Source organism: Psammomys obesus, unplaced genomic scaffold (genome assembly GCF_907164565.1).
Source record: "Psammomys obesus unplaced genomic scaffold, mPsaObe1.curated_primary_1811, whole genome shotgun sequence".
In the NCBI taxonomy this organism is placed as follows: domain Eukaryota; kingdom Metazoa; phylum Chordata; class Mammalia; order Rodentia; family Muridae; genus Psammomys; species Psammomys obesus.
Window position 1 is genome coordinate 6,877,405 of NW_026590405.1, and position 9,719 is coordinate 6,887,123.

Sequence of the window (9,719 nt, forward strand, 5' to 3'; positions counted from 1 at the left end):
TTTATTTATTTATTTATTTATTTATTTATTTATTTATTTATTTATTTATTTACTTTTAGAACACTCTAAGGTTCCAGGAACCCTGGGTGATGGCTGGGAGCACAGTCCGGTTGGCAAGGTGCTTGCCCAGCATGCTGGAAGCCCCTGGCTCCACCTTCAGTACTACGTAAGCTAGGGCGGTGGTGCACGTCTGTGATCCTGGTACTGGGGAGGCAGAGGCAGGAGGATCAGAGTTCAAGGTCATCCTTGGCTATATAGTGAATTGGAGACCAGACTGAGCTGCAGGAGACTGCCTCAAAGGGGTGAGCTCCCATGGCCAGACCTGCTGTCCCCTACTGTCACTCCCTATGGCTGACCAACGCTGACGACGCAGCTGAATCTCGTGTTTGCAGCAATGCTTACTTTGAGGTCGATTCCACAGGGTTTGACAAGGTCACATGTCCACCCTCACCTCATCACACAGGAGTCCCCCCGGCCTGGGAGAGCAATCCTGGTGCCAAATCCACGGGACTTCCCAAATCCTCGTCTGGGCGTGGGCACCATTAAGACTCTTCAGTGGGCGAGGAAAACCTAACCCAAAGACATGGCCTGGGATCTCATTTCACTTGGGTTCCCCCAAAGCTGAGCCCAGGGTTATGTCCTGGGGAACAGTTTATGCAGGAGACCCTGGGAACTCAGGCCTGGTGGGTCCCCAGAACCTGCTGGTGGCTGGCACACTCAGGCTGGGCGGAGTCTCAGTGTCCCGCCCAGGGGTGGAGAAGCCTGCAGGGTACTCATCCACTAACCCGCTGCCCTGGGTTCATGCCAGCCTGGGGACTTTAATCCCAGCCAGTCTAACCGCCTGAGGCAGGGTAGATTCTAGAAGGTTTCTATGGAGGAAGTCTGCAGTGCTGGGCCAGCGGCTAGTCCAGGGCCTCTGGCTTCTCCTCCAGGAATCTCACTTAGTCCTTCGTCCCACACGCCTGCTGTGCCCAGCCCTCTGCCCAGCCTGACTTACACTGTCACCCAGCTGCAGGAAACAGAAGAGCTCAGACTCTTCGGGTCTCTGGAATGGGTTGCCCAGGGCAGCCAGCCTCCTTGAGGCCTGAGAGGTATAGTCTTAGAGCTGGTTCCCACAGAGCCCTGTACCCCTTAACCTGCAATCAGATCAGCCAACTCTAGAGGATGCTGGTACCACCTCTGAGCTGAGACCAGATTCCCTCTTCCCAGCTAAAGCATTTAGCTCGCTGTGACTCTCAGCCCTGGCCTGGCCTACGTGACCCCCAACCACAAAATTAGTTTTGCTGATACTTCATAACTGTAATTTCGCTACTGTTATGAATCATAATGTAAAGATCTGACATGCAGGACATGAAATAGGTGTGGAAGGGTCGAGTTTTTGTTTTTTTGTTTTTCCTTCAAAGGGATCCCAACCCACAGATGGAGAAACACTGATCTATAGGGCCCAGGCCGGCCTCAGACTCTGTAGTGAGGATGACCTTTGACCTTTGGTTCCCCTGCCTCTACTTCTCAAGCCCTGGGATACTGGCCTGTGACATCACACCCGCTTTTAGGTGCTGCTGGAGGTCAAACCTGGACACACGCTAGTCTAGTCTCGGTGCTCTAGCAGTTACACCAGCAGCCAGCTGGTTGGCTGGTTCTTTTGTTTCTTTGGTTGTTGCTGTTACATTGATACAGGGCCTCACTCTGTATCTCCAGGAGGGCATGGATCTTCCCATGCTGGGTTACATTCAGACCTGCGGTGTTCCTCTGTGCCAGACTCCGGAGTGCTAAAAAGTAACAGTTGTGAGCCAACCCGCCTAATCCCACACTGAATTTTCTGTTTGTTTTGATTTTTTCTTTTTCCTTTCTTTTCTTTTGAGATGAGGTCTTGCTACGTAGCCCAGGCTGGCCCAGAACTCCCTACATAAACCAGGCTGGCTTATCCACCTGCCTCTGCCTTTCCAAATGCTGGAGTTAAAGACCTGAGCCACCATACCTGCCTTAGCTGGGCTCATCTTATAGAGAGGGAGACTGAGTTTCCTGGGGCTGAGAACGTGTGGGTCCCTGGCAGCTGATGGGACAGCCCATTCCAGAGCTTGGCTGCTGTGGATACGAAGCGGGCACACCGCCGTTTGACATCTGGCCTTGCTGGCAGCCTGCTGCAGCGAGGAGGGGATTGGACGCCTCTCACGGACAGACAAGCAGAGAGAAGAACACCACCAGACCACAGAATCCGGGCCTGGAGCTCAGTCTCAGACCCACCAAATACTAGACCCTCCCCGTGTGCCAAAGAGTCTCGGACAGCAAACAGGGAGAACCCTCAACACGGCAGTGCCCAGAGGACAAGGGCAGCCAGCAGAGGACCATTCAAGAGGAGCCCAAATCAAGACAGGATCCCAGCTGGGCGCGGTGGCGCACACCTGTGATCCCAGCACCCAGGTAGGCAGAGCCAGGCAGATCTCTGTGAGTTCAAGGCCAGCCTGATCTACAAAGTGAGTCCAGGACAGCCAGGGCTACACAGAGAAACCCTGTCTCAGGGAGAAAAAAAAAATCTGCATTCAGCCTCCTCCCACAGCAGCTAGACCTCTGCTTTGGTGCCATCTTCCCAAAGGGGCCCAGCCAGCTTCCACCACAGCCCTGGGCCTCTCTGCTGCCCACAGTCCACCTGCTGCTCTCTGGCCACCAGTCTGTGGATAACGAGCAGGATCGCTGCCCTGGTTTCATGTGACTCCAGCCTGGCAGCTCCTGTCCCCATGGATAGGGTTCAGGCAACAGGAAGGCCTTCCTGGTGGAGAGAGGCATGAGAGCTTTCTAAAGGGGACAGGCCAGGCTGACTATGCAAAGGCTCAAGCCTGGGACCTGTCAGCTGTAACTTCTGCTCTTCCAGATCCCTAGAACCCACAAACCAGGCATGGTGATAGACCCCTGTACTACCGGCACTCGGGAGGTGGAGGCTGGAGGATCAGAAGGCCAAGGTCATGCTTGACTACATGGTAAAGTTAAGACCAACCTGGGCTACCTGAGACCCTGCCTCAAGAATGAAACAGAAACACGCTCACACGTGCACACACATGCATACTGGAGCATGCACACACGCACGGGCACGAGTTGAGACACCATGCTGTCCAGGACTTCGCTGTGACAGGCCTCAAGAGCTAGCTCACAGACACTAACCCCCAAGGTCTGCACGTGGTCAGCAGCCACTGAGGGCCAGAGCCGCCCTACAGGCACTGTCCGCCTGCGGGTGAGCCATGGCTCTGCCTGGCTGGCTCGTGGTTCTGGCCCAGGCTGGGAGCTAAGATGGAGCCTAAAGACCCTTTTTCTCCTGCAACTTCAAAATCTCTCGGCAGCTGACTTCTGTGTTGATGTTTTTGAGATCTCATGTAGTCCAGGCTGGCCCCGAACTTGCAATTTTCCAGCCTCTAGCTTCCTGGGTGCTGGGCTTTGCTGGTGTGCACAGCTACAACTGTGCTGTGGATTCACGCATGCTGGAAAAGCACCCTACCCCCTGCTCAGACGGGGACACAGACCCAATCTCTGGGTGCCAAAGATGCCAGGAAAAAAATAGGAATTGGTAGAGATGCAGACGGCTACTCTGTAGTCCATGCTGGCCCTGAACGTCTCCTGCCTCAGCCTCCCTGTGCTGTGATCACAGATCTGGGTCACCGCGCACCACTTAGGGCTGGGTCTTGAAAAACCATCATAACCAACATCTCCAACAGGCGTCTTCCGTATCGCTCAGCACAGCCCTGATTCTGATTCCAAGACCGGGGACCTGAGAGCCTGGGGGCCCGTCCTGTGAGCTGGGCCAATGCAGAGAAGGTTCCCGAGGATGCTGAGTTGGGAATGGGGCCTGTGGGGGAGGTGCATCTGATCACCCTGCATCTGATCCCAGGCTCAGAATGGAGCTTCAGAGTCCTTAGGGACACTGGTGGCTTCTTGGTGGCGTGTGGTTAGCCACAGGGACAACCTCTGCATGAGGGAGGAGGGAGAGAAAGCCCTGCGATGGCTGGAGTGGTTCTGGGTGACACGCTCTGAGGGGGTGAGGGCAGGAAGTGTCCCTCCTGCCCCTCCCTCCTCTCTGCAGAACCTGCAGGCAGGCCTTGGCCAGGCTGCAAGCACCAAGTTCCCCGCCCTGGGCCCACTCCCTCGGGGCCACCCCAGGCCCCCAGGCAGCCCCTGAGCAGTGGGTTCATCCTGTCTTTCAGCTGTACACAGGGCTGAACATCCAACATCCGAAAGGAAGAGCTACTTTGTTCAGTTCTGGCCCTCTGCCCGGCTGGAACCACCATGTCCACGGCTGGGTGAGCAGGGCAGAGCCCAGTGAGAGGCCGGAGAAATCAGGGTAAAAGGGCCTGGCCAGGGTATGGCTCCGTGTCCTGGGCTCCGAATCCTTTCTGGCTTTCTTCCTTCTTACAATTTCACTTCCTCTGCCCATCCACGGCTTTCTCAGTCTGCTCATCCATGACCCACCCACACCTCTAACACCCTTCTCTCTCCCAGCCATCCACCTACTCATCGAGCCATCCACCATCCTTCTATCTGTCAGTCAAGCCAAGCTCACAGACTGCCTCCTAGACTATAGTGCATCTTCAATCCCAGCGCTCGGGAGCCAGAGGCAGGCAGATGGCCATGCACTTGAGACCAGCCTGGTCTACATGCAAGTTCCAGGACACCCAGAACTACAGAAAGACTCTGTCACAAAATGGAGGAGGAGGAGGAAGAAGAGGAGAGAAGAGAGACAGAGAGAAATAGAGGGAGAGGGAGAGAGAGAGAGAGAGAGAGGGAGAGAGCGTCATGTCTGTGCCAGCTCAGGGACCATAGCGGTCAAAACAGGCACCAGACAAACCCGTGAAGCTGGAGTTCCGGTTGAGACAGACAGCGTGCAACCAATTAGAAGACGACAGACATTAAAGGAAAAAAACGATGCAGCCAGGCAAAACAAAACAGAAAAATAAAGATAACAGAGGGCAGGGTGGCTCATGCCTGAAGCCTCAGCCCTTAGGGGGCAGAAACCGGAGGATCTCTGCAACTTTAAGGCTAGCCTGGTCTACAGAGTGAGTTATAGGCCAGCCAGGGCCACATACTCTGCCTCTAGTTTAATATAAACAGGCATGGCTTGGGTGCGTGCTTTCCTCTATATAGAGTGGTTTAAAAAGAAAAAAAGAAACAAAACAAGAATAAAAATAAAACTTTCAAGCGCCCGCACCTCAAGGTGCGGCACAAATCTAGCATGTGTAAGATCCTGAGTTCTTTCCCCAGCGCTGCACAGAAGAGGGAAGGAGCGAAGGAGGGGAAGGCAGGCAGCAGAGTAGGAACCTCAGAGATCTCTGGGGGACCCTCAGATCCCTAGAGGCAGAACCTCCAAGGGAGAAGAGCAGCAGGTGCAAAGGCCCTGGGGCAGAAGTGTGGTCAGGCAACAGCAAGGAATCCAGCGTTCACCGAGCACCAGGCAAGAAGCGGAACCACAGATGGGGTTGAACACACAGGAGGAGCCAGGGGCCTTGCCAGCCTTGGGAGGACTCTGTGAGAGGGACACGGGCCAGGGCTCTCAACAGAGGACTGCTGTTTTCAAATGGCAGGAGCCTCCGGTTACACAGAGCCTGTGTGTGTCAGCCGTCCTCCGCACTGGCACGCATGGAGGTCTCCAGTAACCCGAGTGAGGCAGGAAGCCGGATGTCCAGAGTGAATGCAGTGGCTGCCTGGGGCTGTCACACAGCTGATGTACACAAGGGCCAGGCTCCGGATGACCCCAGGCAGCCTCAGGTGTGTTTCAGGTGCCCTCGGCACAGGCGGCGCTTTCTTTGAGACAGGAGCTGGTAGCCCAGTCTGCCCTCCAGGGCACCGCTTACCTGAGACTAACCTTGAACTCTTAACGTCCCCCCCCCACCTCTGGGATTGCAGACTCGCGCCACTGTGCCCGGCTACCCTGCTCCCTTCAGCATTGCCATCTCCCCCTGCTGGTCGCCCCGACACACCGCCCTCTAGAGCGCCCACCGCCCAGAAGATCACTTAGGTGGCCTCAGGCAGCGCCGTGACATCTGGCTGCGGCTGTCGGTGGGGAGCCAAGTGCTCTGGCTCCCCACTCACTCCTGTGCTGGGGTGGCCCTCTGAACGCCACCCCAGGACCGCCCACCAACCCTGCCACGGTGCCATGGAAACAGCCCCATGTGCCCACCGTGGAGACCAACAGCCCCGGGGCCATCGCTGTGGCTCCTGAAGGCCCAGGAGCCTGCCTGGGAGCTGGGAGCTTCCGGCACAGCAGGGCCGGGCGAGAACAGCCAGGACCTAGGTTGTTGCAGCCTCAGGGATGCTGGGCTGGGCAGGCCGGCTCTGTGGACGGGGGAGGAGTCTGGAATGACTGAGGGCCCAGTCCAGACTCTCAGGAGACTGGCGGCCTTACAAGGGTCTAGCCATCAACTGAGGGAACTGAGTCAGGAAAGCAGCCGGCCTCGGTGATGGTGACGCTGTCGCCCCAGCATTTGGGAGGTGGAGGCAGGAGGATCAGTTGAAGGCCGTCAGATTGGGGGACGGGGAACGTGGCTGTGGGGGCAGAGGTTATCCCCCACAGGCCCCTGTGGAGAGGCCCTGCTCCCCATCTCCCAGGTCCAGGTCCTGCTACCTCCTCAGCCCCTATCCGTGCCGCTCGAGGCTCAGGCTGGGGGCTCCATTTGCAGACAGGAATGCCTACAGTCCTTTAACAGGCTGTACGCCTCTGTGCCTTGGGCGCCGGAGGCCAGGAGCAGAACCCGCTTCTCTAGAGCTGCTGTGTGGCCCCAGCCTGCCCACCGCTTTCCAGCTGCGGATGCCCGAGGGCAACCCTTCCAGTACTCCCCGCCCCAGGCCTTGCTTTCCACGCTCTGCAGGGGCACGTCACCACCCAAGGGACTAGGGCACTTCACAGGGGCAGCCCCTGTGGTAAACTCCTTCAGGGGCCACCCAACCCATTGCATTTCATTTGGCAGGGTCTCAGGTAGCCCAGGCTAGCCTCAGGTGTCCAAGCGTGACCTTGAACTTCCGAGCCTCCTGCTTCCCCCTCCCAGTGTGCTCCACCATCACCAGCTGTGCCTGGGAGGAACCCAGGGTGGCACTCCCTAACACGGAGGTGTGCGTCTCTCCTCTTTTTTTTTTTTTTTTTCTTTTTTCTTTTTAGTTACATTTTGTTAACTCTGTGTCCCAGCTGTATCCCGCTCCCTCATTCCCTCCCCAACCCCACACTCCCTCCCTGGTCTCCTCCCTGCCCCTTTCCAAGTCCCCTGATAGGGGAGGACCTCCTCCCCTTTCATCTGACCCTGTTTTATCAGGTATCTTCAGGGCTGGCTGCAAAGTCCTCCTCTGTGGCCTAACAGACTGCTCCTCCCCTGGGGGGGGGGGGGGGCGTCTCTCCTCTTTAAGGATGCTCCGGGAGGCAGGATCTTCTTTGGCTCTTCGGCAGCCTACAGGAGGAGCGTGTGGCTTTCCGATTCAGGCTGAAAGCTCTGGACTCAGTTGTTACAGTGGGAGTGTCCGGCCCTGTGGTCCTGGCCTCCTCCACCGCCCCCTCCCCCATACACAGGCTGGCAGAGCCCTCGCACCAGCTCACCTGGGAGTCCTTTCTACCCACCAGGCTCCCAGCTCCCAAATGACCACACCTCACGCCTGACGCCTCCAGATCAGCCCTAGTAATGGACCTGGAGTTGCTTAAATACAGTCCAACCCCACAGCACAACACGAGGCAATGTGAGCAGAGACCTTGGATTCCAGCAGAGAGAGAGAGAGAGAGAGGAGAAGCCCTGACAGAGACTCAGCACCCTCCGCCTAATGGCCCCAGTGCTATAAAAACCTGACCCCAGCCACGGCCAGTCCCACTGGTCCAAGTGAGCAAGTTGAAGGATGTTCCCTGCCTGGTGTGCTGAGCCTAGACAATGGATCTCAGGCCTGTGAAGCCGAATCCCAGTTTCCGGCGTGGAGCCTGCGCAGTGAGGCCTAAAGGCCTCCTGGCTCTCACAACATACTTAGTGATGTCCCTAGTCCAGGTTAGACCCAGGGGTATCTGCAGGCTCCCACTCACTGCCGGGGAGCCCCCTCCTCCCCGCTCCACAGAATGTCGACCATCATCACTTTGTGCCAAGCCAGGCCTAAGCCAGCCCTGGTCCCCTCAGGGCTGGGAAGAGACCTCGTGCCTGTGCCAGCACACACACACACACACACACACACACACACACACACTCACACTCACACACACACACACACACACACACACACTCACTCACATTCTTCCTGTCCCCAGGACAACAGCTGTATTCATGCCCTTGCCCCTCCCCCATCTTTGTGGTTCACAGGAATCCTGAAGGAGATGGAGCCATGAGGCTGGCCCACAGACATGGCAGAGGAGGGAGAGAGGAATAGCAGACAATGTAGGCTCACACACTGAAGCAAACCTCGGCCCCGGGGGTCCTTATGTCCCTTAAAACCCTGCTGCCTGCCAAGGCCTCGCCCTTCCCAGCAGCCCCACTCTACGGAAGTGATCAGCAGAGCAGTTAGGGCTCAGGTGGGTGAGTCATTGGTCACAAGGCGGCCTCCTGGCTGATGCAGCACAGCTGGCCCTCCACCAGCTCAAGACTGAGTCAAGGCCTCCACCAGCTCAAGACTGAGTCAAGGCCTCCACGGGCCATGGCCAGGAAGCCTTGGAGAAAGCTCCTGCCCCCCTGTCCCTACTCCAACAGTGCTAGCTGGGGGGGGGGCAGGTGGGGAGCCCCTCACCAGGACAGTGGGTGTGATCGCTGTGACTCTTCAGCACGGCCAGGCCACGCATGGCGGCCCTCACCTGCATTCCCAAACTTGGAGGCAGGGCAGGGCAGAGAGAATGGGGCCAGTCTGGCTTGCTTCCTGAAACCCACCTACCCAGAAAGATGGTGGACCTCAGCTGATACCGACCTCCGGTTCTCTGATCGGGCCGAGGGTGGGATGTGTGGGTGAACAGGAGCCAACTCTCTCAGGGACGCCTTCAGCCGGCTGAGGCAGCAGAGACCTGGAGCATGGCGCTGCTGGTGTCCCAGGAAAGCAGGCTCAGGGCCCCTCCATGCCCAGGCTCCCCTTACCTCTGATTTAGGCATTGCTGGGCCTCCCCAGTGGCCACAGGGCACCCCGTAGCCTCCCTGCCCAGGATCCCTGAAATGCCCAGCTGTGACCAGGGAGGGGTCAGCACCTCTCCAACCGTCTCAGTGCACTGTGACTACAGAACTGGCAGATTGGCCTGTGGGGGTGTTTGTGAAACCTTCTCTTGACTGCTAATTGATGCCGGAGGGAGGGCCCAGCCCACTGTGGGTGGTGCCATCCTCAGGCAGGTGGTCTTGTGTGGCTTAAGAAAGGTAGTGGAGGGGCTGGAGATTGGAGGACGTGGCCTGGTTCCCAGACACCACACCGGGCTCCTTAAAACTGTCTGTAACTCCAGCTCCAGAAGCCCGACACCGTCTCCTGGATGCTGAGGTCACCTGTACTCAACGTGCTTGCACTCGAGAGGACACGCACACACAGGCACCACACACGTTCAATCTCAAATAAATCAAAAAAATAAAAATAAAAAAGGTGGCTGCCTTCGGGTCCCTGCCTTGAGTTCTGGCCCTGACTTCGCTCCAAAGCAGACTGCAAGCTGTAAGAGCAAATAAACTCTTTCCTCCCCGACTTGCTTTTGGGCAGTGTTTTATCACAGCGTCAGAAAAGCAGCCTAGAACACACAGCAGCGTCAGGGAAGCCCT